This window comes from Elephantulus edwardii, unplaced genomic scaffold, assembly GCF_000299155.1.
Source record: "Elephantulus edwardii isolate Elephantulus edwardi_28Jun2011 unplaced genomic scaffold, EleEdw1.0 scaffold00254, whole genome shotgun sequence".
Lineage (NCBI taxonomy): Eukaryota > Metazoa > Chordata > Mammalia > Macroscelidea > Macroscelididae > Elephantulus > Elephantulus edwardii.
Genome location: NW_006400004.1, coordinates 1266850 through 1269854, shown reverse-complemented (window position 1 = coordinate 1269854; position 3005 = coordinate 1266850). Strand labels below are relative to the sequence as shown.

At 40.8% G+C, this 3005-nt stretch overlaps 1 pseudogene; it reads right to left on the bottom strand.

Moving 5' to 3' along the window:
- Positions 1-226: 226 nt before the first annotated feature.
- On the bottom strand, positions 227-1483 carry LOC102856288 (annotated as a pseudogene).
- Positions 1484-3005: the final 1522 nt, after the last annotated feature.

The window sequence follows — 3005 nt, the reverse complement described above, 5'->3', positions numbered from 1 at the left end:
AGTAGTTTGTCCATCTTTCTCCCTCAGAGCAGTTGGTAGATTTAAACTGCCTGACTTTTGGGTTGGCAGTTCAACACGTTACCACTACATAACCAGAGCTTTTGAAAGTAAAGTTACATAACACTAAAAGGCAAGTAAGGATTAGGGGTTTTGGGGTTTGGGTTTCTTTTAATGAAACATATTGTTTATTTTCCATCAACCTTATTTCCACTTTCTAAAAGACAGTTTAAGACCACTGGGTAGTTGTTCCGACCCACTCAGTGGCCTGAGCAGTGGGGGCTGCAGGCCAGCCTTCAGTTGCAGGCTGAGTGCTCCAGTCTTCAGTAGGGAACTGCTGAATAGGCACAGAGGGCACCTGGACTCCGTTGGACCAGTCTGCAACCTCAGGCTGAGCAGCAGTGAATTCAGGAGCAGGGGCGTCCATTATCCCTGAAACTCCTCCTGGGTCAGAGCCTTTTTAGCAGCAGATGCCTGTTCTTCCTTTCCCTACTAGTTTATTTACAAAATTTGAACGCAAATTTGAACAAATTCTTTCAATTTCCCTCTCCCCCCACCCATCAAATTGTACAACCCAATGATTAATCCTCCCTCCCCCTGTACATCCACATCCCTCTTCTTCCAGCCTCTCCCACCTCACCTGGATCCTTATACTCATTCAGCAATAACGATTTTATACAATATTTATCCTTGTGATATTGAGGTTAGTTCACTCTGCATAATGCTCTTCAGTCCCCCCCCAAGTTAGGTAATAATTTACAAAGTTATTGTTCCTGTGTGCTGCATTGTATTCTATTGTGTCAATGTACCATAATTTCGCAATCCATTCGTTTGCGGTTGGACATTTGGGCTGTTTCCATGTTCTTATGATGGTGAATAATGCTGCTATGAACATTGGTGTATCTCTGTAGAAGTACAGATCAGGAATGACCTCCCATGGGTGCTCCAGGGAGATTGTGTCACTCATGCGCAGGACTTCCCAGGCCAACATCAGACCCACGGAGTGAGCTCCTTTATTGTTGTATGGGATAGCAACGTCTACCTAGTGCAGAGGAGAATCTGTATTACACAGGACAATGGTGGGCAAGTTAACAGTAAGATGCGTCTGTCAGCGGCTGGTGGTCAGCCCTGGGATCAGTAACCACCAGAAGACAAGGCTCCTGGAAGCTGCCTGGATCTGGTTAGTGAAGGTTCCAAGAGTGAAGTGCCCAACAATAGGAGTTGCCCCAGTGGCAGCAGAAAACTCCAGCACAGGTCTCTGGCCAGTATATCTGGAGGATATGACACTGACATCAGCTGGATTTTCAATGGCAACAATGGTTCAAGCAGCCAGGAGAGGCTTCTCCCAGGTCCTCTTCAGGTTTATGATGTAGATGCTATCACTTTTTCTTTTGTATACGTACTGTTCTATTTGGAAGCCAAGATTGGTGCCATCCAAATGTGTTCCTGTTGAAAGGAATTTGAGGACATGAAAGGCTCTGGACATTGTGGAAGTTTCCCTTTTAAGTTACAACGGGAACCAGAACAACGCCATGTGGACCCTAGTACGGGTAGCATGGAAAGCATAAGAATTGTTTTAAATAAGAAGTTGTAACCTAGAGAGAGTCTGTACTTACATCTTTCAGATCCTAATCATGATATTTACAAAGTTAGAACACATTGTTTTCGAGAAAAGATTCTCCCAATTTCCCTCTCCCCCACCCATTAAATTTTATAACTCCATGATTAATACCTCTGCCCCCTGCATATCCTCATCCCTCTGCTTCCATCCTCCCCCATCCCCGCTTGGATCCTTATACTCATTCTACAATAATGGTTTTATACAATATTTGTCCTTGTGGGACTGAGTTAGATCACTCAGAATATTGCTTTATAGGCCTTTTACATATCCACTATACTAAGTTTTGTGTTTTATTGACTATTAAAAGGCATTTGACTGTGTGGATCATAACAAACTATGGATAACAATGAGGAAAATGAGAATCCCAGAAGACTTAATTATGCTCATACAGAGCCTGTACATAGACAAAGCAGTAGTTGTCTAAATAGAACAAGGGAAATTACACAATTTCAAATCAGGAAAGGTGTGCATCAGGGTTGTATTCTTTCTCCATTCTTATTCCATCTGCATGTTAAATCATTCGAGAATTTGGACTACAGGAAAAATAATTTAGCATTAGAGTTATTGGCTGCCTCATCACAAGCTGCTTTTTACATATGACACAGTCTCGCTTCCTTAAAGTGAAGAGGATTTAAAACACTCGCTGCAGAAGGTCATAGCGTTCAATGTGTATTACATCCCAACATCAAGAAAAGAAACATCCTCACCAATGAACCAATAGGTAACATTATGATATTGTTGTTAGGTGTCATTGAGTTGACTATGACTCATAATGACTATAAGTAGAGAAATCTGAACCTTTCCCCATCCTGTACTATCCTCATGATTTCTATCATACCTAGACCAGTGTGGTAGTCACCACTTCAATCCATCACATTAAGGATCTTTCATTCATTTTCTGACCTCTCTTTCCCAGCATAATGTCTCTCTTCAAGGACTGTTCTGTCTGAAAATGTGATCAAAGCAAGTGAGACAGAGTTTCATCATCCTGGAGGAACTCTCTGGTTGCATTTCTTTCAAGATAGATTTGTTTGTTCTTTTTATCAGTTAATGGTATATTCAATACTCTTCATCAGCATCACAATTCAAAGATATCATTTCTTCTTATTAATTTTATAACTTTCATATGCTTGGGAAACAATTGAAAATAACAAATTTGGGTAAAGTGCACGTTAGTCATGGTAACTGGAGAAAAGATTGAAGTTGTGAAAGACTGCATTATATTAGATCCACAATCAAAGCCATTGGTGGCAATAGTAAAAAAATAAAACAACGCAGGTACTCGGAAGCGAACCTAACTAGAGATACAAAAGACCTATACAAAGAAAACTATAAAGCATTTATGAAAGACACAATAAGAGACCTAAAGAAATGGAAAAATGTATCC